At 47.3% G+C, this 10,673-nt stretch overlaps 1 long non-coding RNA gene across 1 annotated transcript; it reads left to right on the top strand.

Moving 5' to 3' along the window:
* Positions 1 to 1,472: 1,472 nt before the first annotated feature.
* LOC310833675 lies at positions 1,473 to 8,195 on the top strand. The gene is made up of 2 exons (XR_014558868.1): positions 1,473 to 1,519; positions 7,409 to 8,195. It is a non-coding gene; the product is annotated as an uncharacterized lncRNA (long non-coding RNA).
* The last annotated feature ends 2,478 nt before the right edge of the window (positions 8,196 to 10,673 follow it).

The raw sequence follows: 10,673 nt of genomic DNA on the forward strand, positions 1-10,673 counted from the left end.
TGGCGGCAACAGAAGCCTCTCATGGTCTGGCTATGCAACAGTTGGAATGCTTTGTTTGACCTCTTGCGATTGTTGCTAAGCAACATAGACCACTGGGACTAATGGATTCATTATGTTGGCTAGACCTTCTCCTGGAGCTACCTCCCACCATGCTGTGGCTGTAGCTTAGTGGTAGAGCAACCTCTTTGTATGTAGGACGTCCCAGGTTCAGTCTCCAACATCTCCATGTAGAGATGGGAACGTCCACTGCCTGAAATCCTGGAGAGTCACTGCCAGCCAGTGCATGCATTACTGAGCTGGCTGGACCACTGGTCTGACTCAGCGCACAGCAGCTCATACCCTCCAACACCTTGAAGCCCAAATCGAGGCTACTACTTCCAGGACACCATCTTGCTATTCTTTATCGTGAGAGCACGGCAGCCATTTTGGTTGCTGTGATCTTGCTTGTTTTTGAGCTGCAGTCCTCCAACAAAAGTGGGTTTTTTTCCAGGTACGACACCAAAAAATGCACATTTTGGGGTGCTGCGCAAGGTCGTGCCCCCCAAACACTTTTCAGGGGGAAATTGCATTGGGAAATTGTGTCTGGAAATCGAGTGAAATCACAGCAACCAAAATGGCCACCATTCTGTGGCAATAAAAAATGGGATGTTCTACTTTTTTCCATTACACTTGTGGTGTATGGCAGCTTCCTATGTGGGTTGTGGTGGTGATGGGCAGAAGCACAACTCTGAATGAGCACAAGGCATCAGGAAGGTGCCATTTTAATTTTCCACAATGTTCCTGAGTGACGCAGGCACCAGCAGTGGGCCCTGTCAGGGTCCTGGAGGACCCGGGCAGCTGGCCAAGATTGTTTTGTGTTGGTGCCATGCCCACTAGGGACTTGAAGGATGGACGGCCTTTCTTTTTGTCTCAACATGTTCCCCATTTCCCATTCCTCTTTTTCTTATTTTCTTCCGGGTCAGCCCATGGGTCACCCCAAGGAGAGTAGGCCTCCTATTTGAACCCTGCTCTCTTCTCCTGGGGTTGCCACATTCTTTCTCTGACCCTTTAATAGCAGCTAGCCACACAGAAACATGGTAGTTGACATGGAAAAGCAAGACCTGCTAATTTTTTGTCTGCCTGGCTTCTGCTCAAGTCATAAGAACAGCGTCTGCCCCCAAAGATAGCAACTTTTTCTTTCTTCATTTTTGGTTCATTTGGCAACATGCCCCACATGAGTCTCTGGTTAAAAACACACACACACTTAGAAAGGCCCGTTTTAATTTTTGCAACAACAAAAAGAAGGCACCCATAGTTTGCAACAGGGGTGGGGAATTATTTTTCAACTCAAGGGCCATGACATTCTGAGGGCCACATATTGGTGGTGGGTGGGGCAAGAGGCAAAAGTAGGCAGAGCTAGAAATGCAAATTTTGCCTTGGTGTGTAGACTGGTTTACACCCCCCCACACCATCCTTTGTCCTCCATCCAGGCAACCAAGTCCATTTATCTGGGTGCTAACTGTGGACACCATCGAACCTGGTAAGAACACTTGGGTGTGAAGCAGGCCCAGTGAAGGGTTGTGGTCTGAGGAGAGCTTTGAGGGCCATTCAGAAAGGCCCAGATGGCCAGATTTAACCCCTTGAGCTGGGTGAGTTTCTTGACCGTCAGTTTACAAAACACCGCAATATTCCCCCCTCATAGCCAACAGCGATGTTTAGGGAAGTTTTTAATGTTTGATGTGGTTTTTAATATTTTGTTGGGAGTCGCCCAGAGTGGCTGGGGTATCATTCATTCATTCATTCATTCATTCATTCATTCATTCATTCATTCATATATATACAGCTCAGCCCCCCTCCTCTTCTGAAACAGCCTGTGAAGTCACTGGAGGATTCCTGAGGCTGACTGTGATAGGGATCCATTTTCCTGGATGTAAACGTAAATCGATGGAGCCATTCCTAGGCAGCTGGCAAAAGAGGAAGTCCTGAAAGATAAGCCCTTTCTGGGGCAAAGAGCTAGCTCTCTCCATAGATAGGTAGATAGATTCTCTCTCTCTCTCTCTCTCTCTCTCTCTCTCTCTCTCTCTCTCTCTCTCTCTCTCTTAATGGCCTGGGATAATGGGATTGTAAAGGTGGCAGAGCAGAAAGACTGGGAAGATTACCGAAGGGTGCTTTTAGAGTTTGGGACAATGCTCCAGCTGGAGAGAGCAAGAGAGAAAGAGAGAGAGAAGTCAGAGTGGGTGGTTGCAGAGAACAGAAATCCTCTCAGAAAGGGGATTGTGTCATCAAAGCAGCCATAAAGCATGCTAAGAGAGAGAGAGAGAGTAAAAACAGAAGGGAATGTTGATTCGCACACCATTTGCCTATTGCCATGTATTGGTACAACTTAAAAAAAAAATCTATTTAACCCAACAAATCTCTTCCCGTAAAAATATCCCAAAGCGATTTCACAACAAAAACACCAGCCGTAAAAACAATTGCACCATTTTATACGGAAAAACCAATTATAACCATTAAAAAACATACACACAAAATAAAAAATGCTCTCACATGTAAAAGCAATTAAAAAAACACCTCCATGTGCAAAAACAATTTATGTTACTGCAAGGTGAGCACTTCTAGTCAATTAGTGTTCTGGATGGAGAGAGGCCCATCTGAGAGGAGCAAGCCAGCAGTAAATTACCCTGAGCAAGTGGAGTTAACTCTTTATTAGCAAAAACAGGATCTGCACAGGAGTGTCAGGCCTAATGAGCACAGCAACTCATCTCTGGCAGGTCTTGCCCCCATGAAGCAGTTGCAGAGACTGAAGGTCCCTGCCTCCCCACAGCTGCCTAAGTCCCCTCCTCTCCAGGTTTCCCCCAAGCAATCTGAGACTGCCCCTGCGTGAAGCTCTCTTTCCCCCTGCCCTCTTCATGCCTCTCCTGGTTCTGGGAGACCAGGCAGGAGGGGAGCTTGTTGCAGCAGGAAGGGGAGACACCTGTGCCTCTTCAGCAGTCAGACCCATCTCTGTCTCTTGGCCTCCCTCCTCCTCCTCCTGTCCTGCTTCCGTTTCTGCCTTTGCCTCTGATTCTGGACTTCTCTCTGCCCCAGACTCCCCCTGCTCACTGAGCCCTGTTACTCCTTCAGCTTCTGACACTTCCTCTTCCCAGTCTTCTCCCTATTCTCCCTCGGACCACTCATTGTCGTCACACCACCACTCCCCTGGCTCTGAGCTTTCTGCCCTTGGGGGGTTCCCCAGCTGGTTGCTCCCACCATTCCTCTGTACCCAACCTGTCCATGAAACCATCTGACTTGTGAGTGTAGTTGGTTTTAACCTTTAAAGCCCTATACGGCCTAGGACCCTCGTACCTACGGGACCGCCTCTTCTGGTATGTCCCACAGAGGACCTTACGGTCTTCAAACAAAAACATCTTGGAGGTCCCGAGCCACAGGGAGGTTAGGCTGGCTTCAACCAGAGCCAGGGTTTTTTTGGCTGTGGCCCCGATCTGGTGGAAAGCTTTGTCACAAGAGACTAGGGCCCTGCGGGACTTGACATCTTTCCACAGGGCCTGCAAGACAGAGCTGTTCCACCAGGCCTTTGGCCAAGGCACAGTCTGACCCCCTCCTTTGGTAATCCTCGTAGAACTCTAGCCCAATGGTTGCCATTAATTTGATTCTGGTTTGATTTTAAAATGAATTGATTTTAGAATGCTGTGTTACTTTTATTGTTGTTAGCTGCTCTGAGCACGGCTTTGGCTGGGGAGGGCAGGATATAAATAAAATATTACTATTACTATTACTATTATTACTATTACTATTATTATTATTTATTATAAGAGTTGAATCCTTTGCCCCACTCAGCATGTGGCCTTTAGAAGGCTGCTGACTATGGAATGAACCCTTGGATTGAAAGGGCTGCTTGGGTGGGTGGGGCAAAGTGGCTTCTTCTTCTTAGGTGATCACTCATAGCCAAGTAAGATTGTCTTCCACAAACACGGTTTTAACAGCGAGTCCGTAAGAGACTGTGGAGGCCAATTCTGGATCCACACATCCTTCCACAGTGGGGACTGAGGTTTCTGGACGGGAGTTGATCATGGTGAGGGTTTGCCAAGTGTGTCTTCCTCTTAGCACGTTTCTCTCTTTCGTCCTGAGTTTGAGTATCTTCAAAGCCCATGACACCTTTGGTAAAGGCTGTTCTCCAATTGGAACGCTCACAGGCCAGTGTTTCCCAGTTGTCAGTGTTTATACTACATTTGCCTTGAGAGAGTCTTTGAACCTCTGTTGACCACCACCATTACGCTTTCCATTTTAAGTTCAGAATAGAGTAGTTGCTTTGGAAGATGATGATCAGACAGCTAAACAACATGACTAGTCCAACGAAGTTGATGTTGAAGAATCATTGCTTCAACACTGGTGATCTTTGCTTCTTCCAGTACACTGGCATTGTTTGCCTGTATTCCCAAGTGATGTGTAAAATTTTTCAGAGACACCGTTGATGGAATCTTTCGAGGAGTTGGAGATGACGTTTATAAGTGGCCCATGTTTCACAAGCATACAGTAAGGTTGGTCGTACAATAGCAAACAAGCATTTTGGTTTCCCTGCGAATGTCGCAGTCCTCAAAAAATTTGTCCAGGCCCCACTGCCCTAAGGAGACTGCTTTTCTCACTTTGCACAGAGAGTGAAGGAATCCTTTGTTTACCTGCCCCATTCACTTCCAGGCGGAAGGATGCTCTGCTCTTGCTTGCTTGAGATCTCCCCAGATCCAAGAGCTAGAGGATCTGAGCATTCTCCAAGGAAAAGAGTCAATGGTTCTTTCTTTCATTCCTCCCTAACTGGAGTCAAGGCTCAGGCCGCGGATTGTCGGGAGAGCAGGCAGGCAGTAAAGCCTCTGAATGTTCAGCTAGATTTAGCTTGCCTTAATCCCTTCCCTCAATCCTTTGCATCTGCTTCCGTGTCGCTGTCTGGGAAAACTCAGGGACCCTCATGTTGATGATCTGATCAATCAAGCATCCCTCCTGTGGCCTGACAGTGCGGAAGGAGTCAAGGCCTCTTCTTTACAAAGACCCAGTTGCTTAGGTTGAGCGTCTTAAGCAGGAAAGCTGGACGGATTTTTCTCTTTCAACTCTTACTTCAGGCCTTCCTGCAGCCCAGCTGGTGAGTGAGCAGCTTTTCCTGAGGGGCAAGACCTGAGGTGTGTTGGGGGGCAGGGAAGAGTAGCCCATAATGTGATGCCTTCTGCTTTATAGCCATAAACCCCCCCCCTCTCCTTGATAGATGTCAATGTAGGGATGGAGGAGAATTATAATTTTGTTTGCATTTGAATGAGAAATGACCTGATTTGCACTTCTCAAATCAATATGTGAACCCAAACAAAGCTACCTTGTAAAATTCTCTGAATTTTACAGTGAAGTTCTCTAACCAACTATGTCTGCCTGTCTTTCCACAGGTCATACATTAGTGAAAATAACATACAGAAATGCATTTAGTTAGAGAGAATTCTTGTGCAAAGGTATCAGCCAAAGCTACATAGAAAAAAGTGCCCATGAGGAGAAATTCTCCTCACTAAAATACTGACAAACTTCCACTACGTTGCTTTTATTCAAAGAAAGAATCACACATCACTGCAGAAACATGAACAGATGTTTTCCTGAGAAACCGGGAGTATCATAATTGACAGGTTCATTATTTTTTAATTATTGGTGCGAGTCTCTGAGTTACTTTTGTAAAAAAAGGGAACTAATATGCTTATTAATAATAATTATTATAATAATGTCACTCTAATTAAATCTGCTCTATGTGGGACTGCCTTTCAGCATCAATTGGGAAATTCAACAGCTGCAGAATATGGCATCTCAGTAGTTTACTGGACCACTCTTAAAGAGCCTTCCATGTCTTTTGGTTTCTTTCAAGTCAAAGAACTGACACTGTCTTATAAAAACTGAAACTGCCTCGGGCCTGCAGGACACCTGCAAAAGGTTCTGGGTTCAATCCCTGGCATCTCAAGTTACAAAGACCTGAGAGCAAATTATGAGAACAACCCCCGTCAGATCCCGGAGAGCTTCTTAGTTGGGAAGAGACAAAAGCACTGTGGAAGGGAACACACTTTGCATGTAGAAAGTCTTAAGTTCAGTCTCCAGAATTTCTACTTTAAAAGGTCAGGTGGCAGGATGGTGGGAGAGACGAGATGCTGGGGAGTGGTTGCTGGTCAGAGCAGACAATACTGAACCTGTACTGTACTGTTGTGGTATCAGTTCCAGGACAGGGACCATAGTTCAATCTGCTTTGAATACAGACGGTCCCAGCTTCAATCTCAGCTGGCATCTCCTTTTAAAAGGATCAAGCAGCAGGAAGCTTCTCTCTGTCTAAGATCTTGGAGATCCGCAGCCAGTTCTGGACTAGTGGATTGCTTGCACTGATCTGCAGTGGAGTCTGGTCCATTAGGACAAGGGGGGCACTGCCCCACCAACATCAGCCTGTCCTCAGAAAACCCCATCTGCTTGCCTTCGTTCTTATAAGCAAACCAAGCAATGGTCCTGCCTGCCAGATTCTTTCTCCTCCTTAGTCTCAGTGTTGCCCCCTGTAGAACTTGGCAGAGAGGAGCAGGATGGGGACAAAACTATAATTAGTGGCTCTGCCTGTCGCTGGCTCTTGCTGAGAGTTGTTTACCAACCAACCCTTCTTCCCAGGGAACTCTGGGAATTGTAGTGTTGTTGTTTTTTTTTGGGGGGGAGAAGGAAATAGAGGCCTCTTAACAACTCTCAGCATTCTTAACAGACCACAGCTCCCATAATTCTTTGCGGGAAGCCATGCCTCTTTAAAGTGGAATCATTGTGCTTTCAATGTATGGCAGGCTTCCTCAACCTCGGCCCTCCAGATGTTTTGAGACTACAATTCCCATCATCCCTGACCACTGGTCCTGCTAGCTAGGGATCATGGGAGTTGTAGGCCAAAAACATCTGGAGGGCCGAGGCTGAGGAAGCCTGATGTATGGTGTGTGAATGTATTCTAAGGAGGAAGGAGCTGACAGCCAGCACCATCTGCAGCGACTGGTTGTTAGTACAGTGGTACCTCGGGCTACATACGCTTCAGGTTACAGACTCCGCTAACCCAGAAATATTGCTTCAGGTTAAGAACTTTGCTTCAGGATGAGAACAGAAATTGTGCTCCAGCGGCGCGGCAGCAGCAGGAGGCCTCATTAGCTAAAGCGGTGCTTCAGGTTAAGAACAGTTTCAGGTTAAGTATGGACCTCTGGAACGAATTCAGTACTTAACCCAAGGTACCACTGTATAAAGGCAGGAATATGGGGTCTGGCTGGCTGGCTGAGCTTTGGGAGGGCATTGCCTCATTTGCTTTAATGGACCAGCCCAAACTAACTAGATGCCTCCTTGATCTGACCCAAGAGCTCCTCTTTCTAAAAGAATTAAGCGAAATATTCACGTTTCCCTTTTGCAGCGATGTCCAGGGAGCAGATTGAGTCCATGATCAAGACGGTGGAGACCTTGCTTGCTGAAGCAGAGCAGCTCAAGAACCGCTGCAGGCGGCAGAACCAGGATGTCACGTTGATCCTTGAGCAGCTGCAGCAGGAGAACCGGGAGCTGGCCCAGAACTACGAGCAGGCTGAGCAGGAGATGGAGGCAATACGCAAGGCTCTGGCCGAGCTGATGGATGCCAAGATAGCTTTCGAGGCCCGCGAGAGACAAGTGCGCAAACTCAGCAAGCAGCTCTGAGATACTGGAGTGGGTGGGTTTTTGTGCTTTCAACTTGGCCCTTGTCAAGGGGATTTCCTTTCCCCCTCCCATCGGTGGGATTCCAATTGCAATGGCTTTTCTCGCATGAATTGCCACCCATTACAATGATGTGGAAACATCTCCAGCCCCTTAGGAATCTAGGAAGCTGCATCAGACCATTGGCCTATCCAACTCAGTATTGTCCACACTGACTGGCAGTGGCTGTCTGGGATTTCGGGCAGGAGTCTCTTTCAACCCAGCCTGAAGATGCCGGGGATGAGGGCCTTCCGGTGGTTCCCTCACTGCAAGATGTGACGCTACACGGAACTAGGCAGAGGGTCTTCTCTATATTGGCAGCCACCCTATGGAACGCCCTCCCGCCAGATGTCAACCAGATAAACAACTGTTTGACTTTTAGAAGACGTCTGAAGGCTGCCCTGTTCAGGAAAGTTTTTAATGGTTGATGTTTTATTGGGTTTTTAATATTCTGTTGGGAGCCACCCAGAGTGGCTGGTGGCAACCCAGACAGATGAGCAGCATATAAATAAAATGGTGATGATAACGACAACAATCACCATGGAGCTATTGCCGTTTTGTTTTTACCTGCCTGTTTGTGGCACTCATTTCTTCCTGAAAACAAACACCTATTCATCACTGTGGAAGACCAATTAGTTCATTCCATCTTCCATGAGGTAGTTATAGAGGCCTTATATGGTGACCCCCCAGAGGAAGCCACCTTGCAGCTTATCTCACATCACTTATGAGGTCTTGGAAACTTTGGCCAACACCCAGGGCTGGTGTGTCTGGTTTTCTCACTTGAGGAAAAATGGGAAAGGCTGTCCTGCCGCTGCTCCCACCATGCCCTACTTGCTCCTTCTGCTCTGTTGCCACTGTGTGCCCTGCTGTATCTGCCACCAGCAGAGAAGCAAGCACTACTGCCATTGGTGCAGATTCCAAGCAAGATGGCACTGATTTGGGGAGATATCTCACCCCAAATAGACACGATCTTGCTCAAAATCAAAGCTGGCAGTGATGCTGCTTCTCTGCCACTGGCAGAGGCAGCTGGGCAGCCAGGTCACCTGTGGGCATGCCAGCTGGGGGGATTCTGCCACCCGAGGAAGTGGCTTCACCCTGCCTAATGACTGGGATAGCTTGGCCAACATCCCATGAATCTTATCTGCAGCTGGTCAGTCTTATTAAAAACCCTCACCAATTTCACTGCTGCCTGTTTAGCAATCATTGGAGCTGAGCTCTGACTTGTCCTCCTTCTCCAGGGAGTTTATTTATTGCCTCTTCTTGTGGTCACAGAGAGCTCTGCTCAGAAAGTTTTGCTGTCATTACAGGGTCTTCACAGCAATCATCATTGCTGTTGATCTGGACGTAAAGGGCTGGCCTCTGAGCAACTCTCACCCTTAGTGGTTTCATTATCAACATCTGCTTGCAGTATTCAATTTGACCTGTTATGTGGACATAGAGGACTGTCCTCTGGCCATTTCCTGATGATTCTGTTTCCTTAGAGGCACAAGGCTTCTTGAAGAGATGTGGGGATTTTTGTGTGGTTGTGGAGGCCTGGTTCCGGGGGTCGTACTCAGCCGATCCTTTTTCTGGGCAGCTGTGCCCAGATCCTTCCAACACAACCCTGCGTTACTGACTGCTAGACTGTGGAAACCTAGGCTCTGTTCGCCACACCCAAATCCATTTGCATTTGCTCTGCCATTTTTGAAACGCTCCTGTTGACATAAACTACTCTCCAGTGATATTTAGATGCTCCAAGTATGGGAACTGAAGTAAACGTAAATGTGCTTTTCTTTAAAATGTTCAATAATACTGTTTCAAGCTAACGTTTTATTAAAAATATATATATTTTAAACCAAACTGCTCATTCGTTTGTGAATGTGTCCTGTTCCAGGCTGAGACCACCAGAAAAGCCATTGACCAGAGGTGGATAAGAGCTTCAGTTCTTGAAAAGGGTTGACTGAAGTAATTTTAGAGAGGAAGCAGAAATGGGCAGGAAGTTCAAGTTAGGAGCGGCATCAGGACCATGGACAGAGCTCCGGGGAGTCTTTGTAGGGGTGTGTGTGTGTAGTAAAGATGGAAGATAATCTTGTTTGGTCCACATTTTTAAGTGAACTGAACTAACTTGTGAATGCATAGATAAGAATGTAATTATTATTTGGATTCTGTGCTCAGATTATTATTATTATTAATTACCTTCCAGTCACACCCCAACCCCATCATCACTCCCAAGGATAGTCAGGGACTACCTTATAATCATGGACCCCATGATTTGTATGTTTTATTTCCTCAGGTAAGTACCCCACAATAAGTCTCCCACAACCTTCCCTTTGCAAAGGTTCCTTGCCTTATTGGAAACCCTGCTCCCTCAAGTCCACCATTGGAGGATTTCTGCCCGCTCAACTTTCCTAACCAACCCTGATAACTTCAATTCCTCCCCCTCTGGGTTGAAGCTTCTCACCTGGTTTCCCTGTTGCCCTTTCCTCACGCCAGTTGCTCTCTCTCTTGTCTTTCTTTCACCCCACTTCTCCCTCACAGCCCCCTTATCCCTCCCACTGAGAGGGGAGTCTCCTAGGGGCTTGACTCACCCTCGAATTCCACCTGTTCCTCCACTTCCACAGACACGGGTGAACCTGCTGGCCGTAAGTGAGGCTTGTGATTGGCTGTGCTGTGCATAGCTGTGATTGGCCTGCAGAAAATCCAGGGAATCCTTGGATAATAGGAAACTGCAGATGTCGCACAGGACTGCTGGGCCAGAGCTTTGGATTTTGGGGTGCAGAAAGATATATGGGCAGAGCTCTGCCCTGCTTTGCTCTCCTGACTAGCCTCCTTGGCCTACGCTGACTAGTTGATTCTAGATTTTCAGTGGGGCAATCATGGAACTGTTAAAGGCACACAGCCCTAGGATGTGTGTGTGTGAGCAAAGCCTTGGTGTTCTCCCTACTTATTTCAGCCTTACTTCCAGCCCCACTCCC

Source organism: Podarcis gaigeae (assembly GCF_964106915.1).
Source record: "Podarcis gaigeae genome assembly, chromosome: 16".
NCBI classification, from domain to species: Eukaryota; Metazoa; Chordata; class Lepidosauria; order Squamata; family Lacertidae; genus Podarcis; species Podarcis gaigeae.